Below are 16,280 nucleotides of genomic sequence, written 5' to 3'. Positions count from 1 at the left end.
CACGAGTGGTGTCGTGGAAATACTGCACGGAGCAGGGATATTCGGGCTTCCAGGACCACATCGGGGTGGCTCGACATTGGCAGGGTAGCAGACTGCGATGGAGCATAATCTGGACCATGTTGGTCAGTGTGACCCCCGCCTCTATCATGTTGGTGACACGCTTTTGCAATGCCTTCACCTCAGCGACAGGCTCCTAGTCGAGGCTCTGTCTGGTCCACAAGGTTAACCTTGCGGGGGTCCGGATCTAAAATCTGAAGCAGTTTCCCAATTTGCCTCGTGGGGCTCCATGATGTACAACCACTCTTTCTGCCAGATGTTGACCGTGTCTACAAACACGCCATCTGGCCAGTCAAGTCGGGTAAGCCTGCTCACCATGGCACCTCCGCAATCTACATGATGGTTGTTGATGATCTTTGGCTTAACATTATATACCTTCAACCATAAGCCGAAGTGCGACTGGAGCCGAAGGAAGGCCTCGCAGATGATGATGAAGGCTGAGATGTGAAGGAAGAGTTCGGAGCCAGGTTGTGGAACTCGATCCCATAGTAGAACATCAAACCTCGTACGAATGGATGGAGGGGGAAACTCACTCCTTGGATGAAGTGGGGGACGAACACTACCTGTTCACCGGCATGGGGTGTCTGCATGATCTGGCCCTCCTCTGGGGACCGATGAGTGATGTTAAGGGAGAGGAAGCCTGCTTGCTTCAAGTCCTCGATGTCGTTGTTGGTGACGCACGAGGCCTCCCACTTGCCCTTCGCTCTAGATCCGGCCATTGCCGAACTTGACTTTGAGGAAAGATGAGTTGGAGTGCTCAAGCTCTGTAGATTGGGAAAGGCTATGGCGAGAGGCAGAAGAAGGGGTACGGGGACGATTATGGCTACTCCCTTTTATAAGCAGTCATAGTACTACGAAATCATTGATTGAATCCCTTATAAAATGGGGCACGATCTCCACCTCGAAGAGACATGCCTGTGAAGGGACGGCCTCGAACCACATATCGGGTTTTATTGTTTATGACTAGGCCAAAAGTTGTTAGTCAAAGATACTGTTTACACTTAAATGATTGGCCTTTGGGGCTAAGTAAAACAGATAGTTCAGACTCCGGACACGGCTCGGCATATAGCCGAATTGGATCAAGCATCGTTTGAAGACTTCTTTGGGGGATGATTATTCCGAATACTCAGAAGACAAGGGAACTCGCCTGCAAGCCGGAGTATGCAGTCATGGGAGTTATAGGAAGTCAGCGTTGAAGGCTAGTTCGGGGGCTACTAAGGGAGGCCTAGACTAGGGGGTCCTCAGGAGGCCAACCCAGCTCTCATGGGCCGGACTGTTGGGCTGCATTGTGTCCGGTCCGAAGACTTTTTTGCCTTGGTGTGTGCTCCAAGTCAATATGGAAGATCCGGTGTTCCTTTATATGTAACTGACTGTATGTAAACCCTAGGACCCCTGGTGTCTATATAAACCAGGGGGCTTAGTCCGTAGAGGCCAAGAGAACAATCGCCGTCCTACTAGTTAGGGTTTAGTTCCTCTGATCTTGAGGTAGATCAACTCTGTAACCCCCATATACACAAGCAATATAATCAAGCAGGACGTAGGTTATTGCCTCTTAGAGAGGGCTTGAACCTAGGTAAATATCGTGTTATGCTTCCCTTGTTCCCCATCGATCCAAGATCCACAGTATGGGAACCCCTACCCGAGATCCGCCGGTTTTGACACCGATAGTTTGTCACCGGCTTTTTTGATCAAATTTGGATGCTTGTGGATCATTACGAAGCTGGCCAAGAGATCATTCCTATCGATGCAAATGCTAATATGAAATTTGTTCTCCATCCTAGTGTCAATATTAAATCAACTTCATAGTCGACCTCACGAGCAAACGATGGACGCGTCCTCCTTTTTGGGTGGCGGAAAGTACTAAAGGTGTTTGAGGGAGTCCTGGATTAGGGGGTCTCCGGACATCCGGGCTATCTCCGTTGGCCGGACTGTTAGACTATGAAGATACAAGATTGAAGACTTCGTCTCGTGTCTAGATGGGACTCTACTTGGCGTGGAAGGCAAGCTAGGCAATACGGATATGGATATCTCCTCCTTTGTAACCGACCTTGTGTAACCCTAACCCTCTCCGCTGTCTATATAAACCGAAGGGTTTTAGTCCGTAGGGCAACAACCATAACATACAATCATACCATAGGGTAGCTTCTAGGGTTTAGCCTCTCTGATCTCGTGGTAGATCTACTCTTGTACTACCCATATCATCAATATCAATCAAGCAGGACGTAGGGTTTTACCTCCATCAAGAGGGCCCAAACATGGGTAAAACATCGTGTCCCCTACCTCCTGTTACCATCCGGCCTAGACGCACTATTCGGGACCCCCTACCCGAGATCCGCCGATTTTGACACCGACATTGGTGCTTTCATTGAGAGTTCGCTGGGCCGTCGCCACCAGGAAGGATGTCTCATCCCGTCTTTAAAGACGGCACTATTGCTGAGGGAGCTTTGGCTATCGGCCAAACTCTCCGGCTAGGTGGTTTTGTCATGACCGCCTGTTCGGCCAGTGCGCCGACGATGACTTCTCAGGTCATCGAAAGCAATCTTCAAGTCAACTCGGAACTCACCGAGCAGTTAGATCCAATAGAGCTCTCTTCCCTGAATGAGCTCTTGGATCGCATCGCCGCCCTGGGAGTCACTACAGACTATGATCAGATTGGGCCTAAACCCGATCTGAGAGAGATCAACTCTCCCCAGGTTACCCATCACGTTGCAGTGGTGGAGGAACAATGTGGCAACCCTTCATCTATCTTAAGGACTAGCTATGTCCGGATTCCCGATCCCTCCAAGCCAGATACACGTGGAGGGGAGGACGTCACTCAAGGCCTGAACCTAGAATCAGGCAGCGGGCTAGATTTATTGGCAAACATCCAAGAATCCAAACTTCCAAGTTCGGAAACTCCTTGGCCCCCGAGTCTCAGATTGGGTGAGGATTCGGATTCAATTCCACCCACCCACACAAACATACGCGATCTATCCCAAATTAGGCAAGAGCCCGAAGAAACAGTACACCATTACTGGGCCAGATTCCTCCTGGTCATGAACAGGATAAAGGACTGCCGTGAGGAAGACGCAATTTCATTCTTCTGCAATAATTGCACGGACAAGGGAATCATCAATGCCATAAGTCGTTGCGAAATTCCATGCTTTGCCGACTTGGTATCTATAGTACGAAAGTACTGTGCGATGGAAAGCGCCTGGAAAACCGAAATAAAATTTTGGGATAATCTGGCCCTGAATACAAACCCAGTCCGAAATAAAAGGGTGCATTATCACAATACACCTAGGTTAACTACCAAAAAGCAAAAGCCCTCTACGGGGCAAGGAACCGTACTGGAGGGATGGCTCGACGGAACCTGCAAAATTCATAGTACAGCAGATGCAATACCAACGCACAACCTTAGAGCATGTTGGATACTCCGGCAGGTGGCCAAAAGTGGTGAGGATCTACTCCTCCCAAAGACCACAGAGCACCATCCCGTGGACAACAATACAGTGTTAACGGTCTTTGAGACCTTCGCATCAAATAATAGACGCAAGCGAACACTCCGCAGCATGGCCGAAATCTGCCACATAGCAGAAATAAATCCTTAGAGTGACACGGCTATTACCTTCAATGCAAGTGACGAACCTAAATTCTGAACAGCCCGAGCACCAGCCGCACTGGTCCTCAGTCCAATCGTGGACGGCTTTCTACACACCAAGGTACTCATGGACGGCGGCAGCGGATTAAACCTCATCTATGAGGAAACTCTTCAAAATATGAAAATAGACTGGAGCCGCATTGAGCAAAGCAGCACAACCTTTAGAGGAATCATCCCCAGTCGGGAAGCATGCTGTGCTGGAAAAATCAAACTAGACGTGGTATTCGGCACGCCGGATAATTACAGGTCTGAAGAAATCACATTCCAAGTGGCCCCGTTCAGCAGCGGATACCACGCTCCATTAGGGAGGGAGGCGTTTACAATCTTCCAAGCCATACCCCATTACGGGTACATGACGCTCAAAATGCCTGGGCCCAACGGAATCATCACTCTTGCTAGCGATACGGACATAGCACTCCGCGCCGAAAATAAGACAATTGCACTGGCCCTTGAGGCACTATCCGAAGCCTTAGCGGCCGAGGAACTAACTGCGTTGCGCTCCACGGTCCAAGTCCACCTCCTTTAAACCGGTGGACGAAATAGTCAAATTCCAAGTCCATCCAACGGACCCTACAAAAACAGCTTCCATCGGGGCACAATTAAACCCTGATGTTGATGTCACACTGCGAGAGTTCCTACGCGAGAACTAGGACATTTTTGCCTGGCACCCTTCAGACATGCCAGGAATCCCACGCAGGCTGACTGAGCACAGCCTAAATATCCTAAAAGGATTCAAGCCAGTCAAGCAGGCTCTTCGATGTTTCTCCGAACCTAAGAGACAAGCCATGGGAGAGGAACTAGCCACGCTATTGGAGGCCGGATTCATCAGAGACATAAAACATCCGGACTGGCTAGCAAACCTGGTGATGGTACCAAAGAAGGACAAATCCTGGCGCTTGTGCATCAATTTTAAGGACCTTAACAAGGCCTGCCCAAAGGATCCCTTCCCCCTCCCCCGCATCGATCAAATCATCGATGCTACCGCAGGACACGATTCATTGTGTTTCCCCGACACATACACCGGTTACCATAAAATTAAAATGGAAGAGCCAGACCAAGCCACAACGGCATTCATCACACCATATGGCCCATTCCGCTTCAACACAATGCCCTTCGGGCTCAAAAACGCCGGCGCAACATATCAGCGCATGATTTAGACATGTCTGGCAAACTAGATCGGCAAAACAGTGGAGGCATACGTAGATGACGTGGTCGTTAAAACCAAGCATGTCGAAACTCTAGTAGACGACTTGAGGCTCACATTCGACAACCTCCGAACATATGACATCAAGCTCAATCTGGAAAAATGCGTTTTCGGCATACCAGCCGGAAAGCTCCTGGGATTCATTGTCTCTAGTAGAGGTATTGAAGCTAATCCGGCCAAAATCCGAGCGTTGTCACAGTTGGCTACCCCAACATACCTCAAACAAATACAAAAATTGACTAGATGCATGGCGGCTCTAAGCCGCTTTATCTCCCGCCTGGGCGAAAAGGCATTACCCCTTTATCGCCTCCTTCGGCGCACCGAACACTTCGAGTGGACAGATGCCGCCACGGCCGAACTCAATGAAATCAAAGCCATAATGGCGGGCCGTGCCAAACATTGGCGAACCAATGCTATTATACATTGCGGCAACTCATCAAGTCGTAAGCGCAGTGCTCGTCGTCGAGCGGGAAGTGGACGGACACAAATTCCCCCTTCAAAAGCCGGTTTACTATGTGTCCACTACCATTACTCCATGCAAATCACGGTACCCGCATTATCAAAAGATAGCGTACGCGGTATTAATGGCATCCCGGAAGCTGCGACACTACTTTCAAGAGTGTTCGATAACGGTAGCCTCGGAAGTACCACTTAACAGTATTATAAACAACCGCGATGCGACAGGCCGGATTTCCAAATGGGCCATTGAGCTCCTCCCGTTCGACATAACTTACAAGCCACGGCGAGCTATTAAGTCGCAAGTTTTGGCTGACTTCGTCGCTGAATGGACGGAAGCCGAACTCCCTAAAGAGTACGACACATATTCAAACTGGATCATGCACTTCGACGACTCCAAAATGTTGGCTGGTCTGGGGACTGGCGTCGTTTTGATGTCCCCAATAGGAGACACCGTTCAATACGTACTCCAACAACGCATCCGAATATGACGCCCTTCTACATGGTCTTCGAATGGCAGTATCCTTGGGCATTCAACGCCTAGAGGTGCGCGGGGATTTGAACCTCGCGATATCCCAAATAAATGGAGACTTTGATGGTAAGGATCCGAAAATGGCAGCTTATCGCAGTGCCATCCTAAAAATGTCAGCTCGGTTCGAGGGGCTCGAATTTCACCATGTGGCTCGGGAAAACAATCAGGCGGCGGATATCCTCGCCCGCATCGGTGCAAAACGCGACGCGGTCCTTCCCAACATATTTCTGGAAAGGCTTTTGAAGCCATCCGTAGCATGGGAAGGGGACACCGGTAACAACAGTCTGGACCCGGCCAAAATACCCGATACCGAACTCGCTGACACAATCGGAGGCTCCGCCACCGAAATAACACAATCAGCCCATGAAATAATGGCCATTATTGCCCCGAGGACAGAACCATTCCTGGCCTACATAACTAGACAGGAACTTCCGGAGGACCAAAATGAGGCATGTTGCATAGTGCGGCGATCCAAGGCCTACAGGGTCCATGAGGGAGAATTGTACAAAAAAAGCGCTACCGGAGTCCTTCAAAGGTGCATCTCCGAAGAGGAAGGGCGGAACCTTTTGGTAGAAATTCACGCCGGACTCGGCGGTCACCATGCCGCAGCCCGGGCTCTTGTAAGCCAGGCCTTCCGTACAGGATTCTATTGGCAAACGGCCCGGGCAGATGCACATGACTTGGTCCAACGTTGCGCCGGGTGCTAGCTCTTTGCAAATCAAAGCCACATGCCACCCACCGCCCTCCAAACAATCCCCTTTACATGGCCCTTCGCGGTCTGGGGGCTTGACATGGTTGGACCCCTTAAAGGGGGAACCCACAAGAAAAAATACTTATTGGTCATGGTGGATAAATTCACCAAATGGATAGAGGATAAACCGGTTAAAACAGCCGAATCTGGACCGGTGATAGATTTCATATCCGGGGTTGTACACCGTTACGGCGTCCCCCACAGCATCATCACTGATAATGGCACGAACTTCACGGCCGACGAGGTAAAACTCTGGTGCAGCAAAATGGGCATCAAGCTCGATTATGCTTCAGTCTATCACCCACAAACCAACGGTCAAGTCGAACGAGCAAATGGTCTTATAATGAGCGGCATTAAACCCAGATTAGTGCGCTCCTTAACGGAGTCTGACATGCACTGGGTAGAGGAGCTTGACTCCGTACTCTGGGGGCTGCGGACCACGCCGAATCATAGTACCGGATACACACCATTTTTATGGTGTACGGCGCAGAGGCAGTCCTGCCGTGTGACATAATTCATGACTCACCTCGAGTGCGCATGTACGAAGAAAGAGAAGCCGAGCTCGATCAGCAGGATAGTCTGGACACCTTGGAGGAAGAGCGCGACGTAGCCAAAGCCCGTTCCGCATTTTACCAGCAACAGGCACGCAGATACCAAAGCAGAGAACTATGGGCCAAAACTTATAATGTTGGCGAACTAGTTCTACGGCTGCTGGATAAGAAAAAGAACAAGCTCGAGCCCAAATGGGAAGGTCCCTTCATTATCGACCAAGTTCTGACTGGTGGAGCATATCGACTGCGGGATGCATCGACTAGTCGACTCGAGCCGAACCCATGGAACACAGCCAGGCTCCGAAGATTCTATGCCTAGCACCGGACTTTATGTTAGTCCCCTCCCTTTGTCCATTTTCTTCATATGCATCATCTATCTTGTTTCCCTTTCTTTCTTTTATTTCTCTAGGCCTTCAAGGGTCACCTTGTGCCTCACTCATTCATTACAGATGTGCTAGCCGCACTCTTCATACCTGGGGGCTTCTTTCACAGAAGCTTAAATTATTTACCTGGGCCTCACGCCCAACACATGTGTTATACTTCTGCATGTACCTTTTTTCACCATTATATGCATCGATATAACTTAAGTTTTGGCCAAGCTGGGTTGCCTGGCTCTTGTATTTATGCCCTACGTTCCCGTTAATTTGGCTAGGGCATAAGGGGAGCACCTCTGCGATTGTTACCGCCGGGTCAGTCGGACGTGTACCTCAGACTGGGTGAAGCCGAAAGCTAGCGTTCTTAAGGGAATATTCGGTTGGTGAACAAAAGATGACTTTTATTTATTATCCATATCTGCCCCCAGATGCTTTTTCTGTGCTTCTTGTCGCAGTCCAGACATGCACTTTAGGGCATGCTTACCCAGGGAAAGGAACGCTTAACGGAATTATTCTCCCTGGAAGATGTTTCTTACTACCCATGTAATATAACATAACTAGTTGGGCACTTGTCTAATAAAGCACTAATGACCCCTACGCCTGGTCTCCACGCATGCCCCAGTTCTTACATAACCGGGAGGGTATTCGGATACACTCTGGACTTTCGGGTCCTGAGGTTGAAGCGAAAAGGTCCGCCACGACAAACAATCTACAATCCGGCTAGAAGGAATTATACATGTCACTTTAAAATTACATAGTCAATTTGACTGGTTGAACTCCTCTTCAATACCATCCAATAGGTTGTCTAGTCTACAGTCCTGTTGGGAATACTTTGCGGCCAATTCTACTTGGCCGTACACTAAGATCACAGGTATCTCCTTCCCATCGGGCCCCACAGGTCCGACTTCGGCCATGTGGTTCGGGTCAGCCTTCATGTACCGTGTCTTCACCATTGCCCAGGCTTCCCTGGCGCCCTAACGGTAGGCCGATCTCTTCCATAATAGGAAGCGCCGCGCTCCCTTTAGCTTTTCTACAAGCTCTCCAAGGCCTTCGGGTATGGAGACGGATGGCCACAAGGCCTGGGCGACGCCTTGCATCACCTGCCGAACTCATTCGTGCAGCTGTGAGAGCTTGGGAAGAAGTTCACCCATTGAATCGGGCATTTCCTCGGCAGGACGACCTGTTAGCATACCTACAGACATAACTCTATCAGCCAGCTTCCTCGCCGAACTCTTTTTCAAAGTTCGTTCAAGCACTTACCGCGTCGAAGCCGCCGATTTTCCTTAGCAGAGTCCGACAGTTGGGCATGAACATCTTGTAGTTCCACGCCCAACTTGGTGTTGGCATCTTGGAGATCATTTTTCTCCTGCCTCACCCTCGTAAGCATGTTCTCACCGGCCTTCAGCTGGCATTGGAGTTGTTTCTTATCCGGATTTGATCCCGTATCATCTGCAATTTTATCGTCAGATCTGCATACACGCCGCATTCTATATGATACTTATCATTTGAAGGATATGTTACTAGAGGGGGTCTCTTTGGGCTCCCCTGCTGCGGCCAGTGCGGCCTGAAGTTGTGCTTTGCACTCTTCCAGCTCCTGGGACAGTTGAGTATTCTTTTCGGTAAGAACCTGCATAACAAATGATCCTTAAATCAGTTATCCTAACTGTTTCAAGTCTCAGGGGCTACTGATATATATAATCACCAAATTTTCTCACCCGTATGTCTTTTACATACTACTCCGTGGCTCTGGCTAGACCGTTTTGAGCGGCACGGAGGTGCGCGTGTCCCGACTTGAAGGCATCCAATGCCTCTTGGGAGAAACAAGCGTCACGAAGAACAGTCCGGCGACGCCTGTGGTTCATGGCACTTTCCACCTCGGAATGGGTGGCGGATAGTTTATCCGCATCCTCTGTCAGAGGAGCACCCGGCGCACGCCTCGTATTCGTTCCCGCCTCCGAATCCGGCCTTGGTGCCTGGCTTGTGGAGGCGCGATTGGTAGCCTCTCCGGGTATAGTCTGGCGAGCGCTCTTTTTCCTAAAAAGAAGGCATGGGCATTAATATGCCTCTGAGAATAATGTCTTGCAATAAAGACGATGCGCCGTACCGCTGCACCGGTGTCTCAATCCGGACTGCGGGTCTTTTCAGCCTGCCGGGCCTCGCGGCCCCTTGTTGGCCAGTTGCCGCAGGCTCGGCCTTCTGCCTCGAGGACCTCCCCTGCAAAACACGGCTGTTATACGGCGTTCAAAAACACGCAAGGACGGATCCCTTTTTGAAGTGCTGGGACTTCGGTGTCAGTCACCTGTGAGGCTGGAACTAGCCCAGGGTAATCGTCCGTAATGGCCACCAAAGCATTATCATTGCTCGATTGGTAAAACACCCCATTGATCAGCTCCACGGATATGTCCGGATCCTGTTGGGAGGCCGGGTGAAGGGATCATCCAAGGTCCTCGGGTTGTGGAGGGGGGTTGTTTATCTCCCTTACAGCCTGGCGCAGTTCCTGCATGGAAATCGCTAGACTGAGTACTTGACTGCGGAAATATGAAACGGATGGGCGAGAAAAAAGTCTCTGCTTACCTAGCTCGGAGGATTGTACATAGAAAATCCGCCCTGCGGGTTGACACGAAGGAATTCCTCCTCTTCTCCCTTATACAAAGTGGATAAGATCTTTATTAGATCAGCAACCGATCTTGGCCCTTTACGGCCGTGGCGGGTGGCGTCATCCTCCCCGTTGAAATCCCACATGGGGTAGCCTCTATACTGAAGCGGCTGCACCCCCCGCATGATGCATATGGCCATGACCTCGATCATGGTCAATCCGGATCGAGCTAAAAAACTTATCCGGCTCATCAGGTAAAGAATGTCCCTGTCATCTTCCTCCAGGGAGCTCCGTGGACGCCAGCTCCGGCGCTTGTTCAAAGGGGCGTTGTCGAACTCAGGAAGGCCGATCCGAATAGGATCCGGGAGGGGCCGTCTTCTATATAAAACCATTCTGAAGGCAAGTCTTCGGACGTCTTCTTTGGGGTCCCGGACAGGTATCCGGTCCCGGCAATGCGCCACACTTTGGCTCCGCCCACTTGATATATTGACCCCTTCTGAGAACGGGGCACAAGGCAGAACAGGTTCTTCCACAGAGTGAAATGAGCCTCACAGCCCAAAAACAACTCGCAAAGGGCTACGAATCTCGCGATATGCAGCATGGAGGCAGGTGTAAGGTTGTGCAACTGGAGGCCGTAGAACTCCAGGAGCCCCCAGAGAAACAGATGAATTGGGAATCTGAGCCCTGTTACCAAATAAGGGACAAGGCATACCGCTCTCCCTTGGAGGGATTGGGAAGGCTCTCCTCTTGCTCTCCGCCATTATAGGTGGCAAGCCCGGCTCGAACCGGGACCAAGTACACTGGGGGAAGAAATCCCTTGGTCTGAAGCATCACTAATTTGCTGTGCGGGACGGAACATCTCTCCCAATCTCCAGGCTTGGAGCTAGGGGAGCGAGAGGAGGAGCTGCGTCGACTAGCCATGATGGAATGGATCTCTGTCGGGTGCGCTCTGATGAAGGCTCGCCAAGGAAGGATGGTGTGATTTGGATCTGAATCCTCGTCTTTTTAATGGGCGGCTCATCTACACAGCTAGGGGGGTAAATATGAAAACACACGGACTCTTCACATTCGCTCGACATGTGGAAAGTGGCCATTATTGGGCGTGGAAGCCAAGGAGTGGAACATTCACAAGAAACCGGACACTATTTCGAAAGGTACACAGAATTTGGAGAGGAACCCGCCTTGCAATGCCGAAGACAATACTGCGCGCCGGACTCATTGTCATTGAAGCCTGGTTCGGGGGCTACTGAGGGAGTCCTGGATTAGGGGGTCTCCGGACAGCCGGACTATCTCCATTGGCCGGACTATTAGACTATGAAGATACAAGATTGAAGACTTTGTCTCGTGTCCGGATGGGACTCTACTTGGCGTGGAAGGCAAGCTAGGCAATACGGATATGGATATCTCCTCCTTTGTAACCGACCTTGTGTAACCCTAACCCTCTCCAATGTCTATATAAACCGAAGGGTTTTAGTCCGTAGGGCAAAAACCATAACATACAATCATACCATAGGGTAGCTTCTAGGGTTTAGCCTCTCTGATCTCGTGGTAGATCTACTCTTGTACTACCCATATCATCAATATCAATCAAGCAGGACGTAGGGTTTTACCTCCATCAAGAGGGCCCCAACCTGGGTAAAACATCGTGTCCCCTGCCTCCTGTTACCATCCGGTCTAGACGCACAGTTCGGGACCCCCTACCCGAGATCCGCCGGTTTTGACACCGACACTATACATCATGGATATTGGAGACATGATGATCTTCGTGCTCCACCATGGACATGCAGGGAATTTTCTCTTCCTTAGTTTCATTGCTGCTAAACCAGATGACCAATTTGATGGATAGGTTGTGCCCTGATGGGATGCACAACCTCACATGTCATCAAAGTGAGTTGAATGTCACGGGCCTCTCGAGCCAAGCATGAGTGGGTGAGGAGGGTGGAAGGGGGTGTTTGGAAAGTTGTCTTTGTTTGCGTACGGTCGGGCCATTGTGTTTCATGCCCTTGTGTTGTGCATCACTTTTATCCGGGTCCTAGCTTCCCAAATTTTTAGCGGCACGGATCACATTAGTTGACCCCGATCCTCCCTTTCTTGCTTGCACAGGGCAGCAGCGGCATGCTACCTCTTAAGCACTGCATTGGTTTTCCCTTGAAGAGGAAAGGGTGATGCAGCAAAGTGGCGTAAGTATTTCCCTCGGTTTTTGAGAACCAAGGTATCAATCTAGTAGGAGGCCACACGCATGTCCCTCGTACCTACACAAACAAACAAGAACCTCGCAACCAACGCGATAAAGGGGTTGTCAATCCCTTCACGGTCACTTACGAGAGTGAGATCTAATAGAGATGATAAGATAACATTTTTGGTATTTTTATGATAAAGAGTAAAATTAAAGATTGCGAAATAAAAGGTAATAGAAATAGCTTGTTAATGGAAGATTAATATAATGGAGAATAGACCCGGGGGCCATAGGTTTCACTAGTGGCTTCTCTCAAGATAGCATAAGTATTATGGTGGGTGAACGAATTACTGTCGAGCAATTGATAGAAAAGCGAATAATTATAAGAATATCTAGGCATGATCATGTGTATAGGCATCATGTCCATGACAAGTAGACCGACTCCTGCATGCATCTACTACTATTACTCCATACATCGACTGCTATCTAGCATGCATCTATAGTATTAAGTTCATAAGAACAGAGTAACGCATTAGGTAAGATGACATGATGTAGAGGGATAAACTCAAGCAATATGATATAAATCCCATCTTTTTATCCTCGATGGAAACAATACAATACATGTCATTTCCCTTTATGTCACTGGGATGGAGCACCGCAAGATTAAACCCAAAGCTAAGCACTTCTCCCATTGCAAGAAAGATCAATCTTGTAGTGTCATGGAATTGTCACGGTAGATGTCCCTATGAAAGGACTTAGTCGTGGAGCCATCACAACTAGGAAGCTTAAAGGGGTTAATTGGGACAAAGTACACGAGAGGTTTATACTGGTTCGGGCCCTGGCGGTGAAGGTTAATCCTAGTCCAGTTGTTGTGCTATTGCTAGATTTCGATGACCAAGGAGCGGAATACGCTAGCTTGGCTCTCGATCTATTGTTTCTTGCCCTAGCCGCCGTCGGGTCGTCCCCTTATATACACGGCTTGACGCCTGGCGGCCTACAGAGTCCCGGCCGGCTCATATAGCGTGTCCGGCTCGGTGACTTCTTTTACATGCGTTACTTTACAAGTCTTAGTGATACATGGCGGTTTACAACTATGGGCTTTAATCTGCCTCTAGGCTTGAGCACACTACAAATCTTATAATGAACCGTCTCCTTGTATACTCGTCGGGATTCTTTGAGTAACCCGCCATTAAGGTTGACCCGGCCCCTCCTGGGCGGGTCATACCTGGTAGTCATATCCACAACCTCAGGCTCTGGGTTGATTTGAACTTTGTTCTTGTCAATCTCTAACACTTAGACGAAATTCATATTCCGCCTTTTGTAAAAGCTCTGTAACCCGCCATGATGTCATCTTCAGAAAATTTGGAAATCTACCTTGACGTCATCTTTAACGGATCCTTATCTTTAAATTCTTTCCGAGAATCGAGGCGTCCATTTAGCTGGATAATCATCATTTTGGTCTCCCTTGATTTTCGCACCTATCCGTTCACCTATTTCCTTATAAATAGGCATGACCGGTCCTTCTTCTTTCTTCTTCTTCCTTATCTCGCCGCCTCTCGAGCTCCACCGCCACCGCAACGCTCACCGTCGTCCTCAACGTTGGCCGCTGCATCACCCTGAGCTCGTCCAGAAAAAACGGTGGTGATCCCCCGTAGTAGCTCTGCATATGTAAGCTCTTTCTTTTTCACCCCTTAGATCTGCATTAGGGTTCGTGAGTTCTCTTTCTTGTGTTCTTCACTGTTCGTCGAAGATTCCTTGCAAATTCTCCACCGCACCCTCTTTTGATCTAAGAGAAGTGTAGAACCTATGCAGCTGTTGTTTTACATCCATTTTAGATGCTAGCAGATCCCTTTCTCTTGTACAAATGCCTCTTTAGAGCTGACGAACTCCTATGTGCTAGTTTTTTAGGTCTAAATTTACTTTTCTTTTCTGAACCATCTTGATCCAGAATAATAACAATAGCTTGTGAAACTTGTTTGTCTCAACACTTAGCCAATTCTATTTCTGGCAACCTTCGAATATCTTTAGTCATGGTGGCTTATCACACTGGCTCACTTTTCCTTTAGATGTCACTAGCCCTTACTTAAGCCACCATTACTCATATGTACTATCACCATTTAACTTGTAATTCCACAAATAATTTGAATCGACATATTACTTTCTTTTCAGTTTGCTCTTTTTTCATCATGCCGTCAAAAGCGCCAACGGTCTACAACTGGGTTCCTTCCACAGTCACTGAGGACACCTTGAAATATTTTGTCACGGTCGGATATTTGTCGGTGAAGACAATTATGTCCTATCGTGCTCCTGACCCGGCCGTAGAACAGCCTCAACAAAAAGACGGTGAAGTTATATATCATTTTTACTGACCACATGAATCGGGGTTTTTCACCACCCGTCTCAAAGTTCTTCAAAGACGTTCTGCATTTTTTCAACCTTCACCCACAAGATCTTGGACCCAACTCCATATCCAATATCTGCAATTTTCAAGTTCTCTGTGAGGTATATCTTCAAGAAGAACCGACTGTGGAGCTCTTCAGAGATTACTTTTATTTGAACCGCCAGAATGAGTGCAACAACGGACCTAGCTTGGAACTTGGCAGAATCTCGATTCAGCGCCGACAGGTTGCTGTCTTTCCTTTAGTAGTCTTACCAAGCCATCCCAAAGATTGGAACCAAACTTGGTTCTATGGCCAAGACATATCACCAGCTGATGAAAAACCACTGCCGGGTTATCGTGTGGAGCGTCTTGATTCTAAGTTTGTGCTCCCTGACAAGCTTACTGCTGCTGAACGGAAGAAGCTTATCCCATCTATCAAAATGATTCAAGCATTATTGGGAAATGGCTTAACTGGAGTTGACCTGATCCGTTGCTGGATCGCATGGCGGGTCATCCCTCTAAGCCGCCAATCCAAGTTGATGTATAAATATGGCGGAGGCCCAAATGATTCTCTGCGTCATAACTCTGTACAACTAACTGAAGAGGACATTGTTGCAATGTCAACCATCCTCGTGAATGGCAAATACGAGGAATGCAGTAAGGTTGGATTAAACCCCTTCTGCAAACTTAACCCGGTTCCAGAGGTGAACCCCTTTGACCTCCTTGTTTGTTTTCCTCAGTAGTTAAATACTTGCATGGCTTTTTAACCTATTATTTGCTTAAAGGCCAAATTTGATTTCTAGAAGGCCAAATATGATCATGAAGCTGCCAAGAAGGCTAGAGCCGCTGCCATAGCCGCCAGGAGAACGACCCGGAAGCCCACGAAGAAGAACACTTCATCTGACATGTTCCAACTGGATGATGTTTCTGAGTCGGAGGTAGCCCTTGACTCCCTTGGCCAGTTTTTCAACAACCTTATTGACACTGACTATTGCCAGGACGACACGGGGGCCAGCCAGGCCGTAGAAGAAGAGGTAACTATTTCCTCCGACTTAGCCCCTTTTGCCAAGACAGAAACTTCGACTGGTAACTTGGAAACTAAGGTTTTCGCACCCTTTGGCTTATTTGGACCTTCATTTTCTTTTGAAAAAACAACAACATGAGAGCCGCCCTCAGGCCTGGACTAAGGATGACAATGAACCGCCCTCCGAATTACAAAAAACTCCTCAAAAACGCCAGAATGAGGTTTCTTTCACCTTTGTCTTTTGCTTTTATCAATGAATCTACTTCCTTAGTCTCTTAACTTTATTTTACCTTTGCAGGAGGTTTCTCGCTCTTCTGGCGACTTGTCACAAACTTAATTTCCGGCTTTCAAGACTGCCCCTGGGTAAGGAAAATGATCCTTCTTCTGCATATTTAAAACTGCATCATTATACTAACTGTCTCATAAAATCTTTCTTAGCGGTCAAGCAAAGTCCAAGAAGCCAAGGTGACTAAACCGGCAGAAGACCCGAAAGATCCTACACCTGAACCGACAAACCAACTCCTCCTGATCAATCTGAA

This window comes from Triticum aestivum, chromosome 6A (assembly GCF_018294505.1).
Source record: "Triticum aestivum cultivar Chinese Spring chromosome 6A, IWGSC CS RefSeq v2.1, whole genome shotgun sequence".
NCBI lineage: Eukaryota > Viridiplantae > Streptophyta > Magnoliopsida > Poales > Poaceae > Triticum > Triticum aestivum.
Note: the sequence above shows the minus strand (reverse complement) of the source record.